A 742-nucleotide genomic window follows, 5' to 3' on the forward strand; every position below is an offset into this window, starting at 1 on the left:
AATCAGGGAGTCATCTAAATCTTACCAGTCTCTAGAGAAATCAAATACACAGTGTCACCGGTCTTAAAACTTTTAATTTGTGTTTAGTAGCATATCAAGGGCATTTATTCAACAATATACAAGACACAAGTTATGAACAGGCAAAATGAGAAAGAGTTTTATTTGTTGAGTGGACCTCAAAGTTTGTATCCTGTCAACCCCATTTCTTACTCAGAAGCAGTAGAGGAGGAGGCCTTCCAACCAAACCTATAGGGGAAAGTACTTGTGCCTTTCTGCGGTTGGTTCCTTGACACATGGTGGAGGGGGACAGGGGAGTAATGGGGTAATGGAATGCACATACTCTGGATGCTGGAGAGAGATGACTTAGTGGCTAAGAGTACTTGCTGCTCTTGTAAAGGACTTAGGTTTGGTTCCCAGCACTCACATGGTGGTTCATAACAATTTATGACTTCAGTTCCAGGAGATCCATTGGCCTCTTCCGATCTTCCAGGCCACTTCATGGGACACAAGAGTGCACTCAAGCGAACACTCCCATGTATACATTTAGTAAACAAGTACTTCAAAGAAGAAAATATTTTCTAGGATCTATCTATCTATCTATCTATCTATCTATCTATCTATCTATCTATCATCTATCCATCTATCTATCCATCTATCTATCTATCTATCTATCTATCTATCTATCTATCTATCTATCATCTATCCATCTATCTATCTATCTATCTATCTATCTATCTATCTA

The sequence above is a fragment of the Mus caroli genome, chromosome 7 (assembly GCF_900094665.2).
Source record: "Mus caroli chromosome 7, CAROLI_EIJ_v1.1, whole genome shotgun sequence".
NCBI lineage: Eukaryota > Metazoa > Chordata > Mammalia > Rodentia > Muridae > Mus > Mus caroli.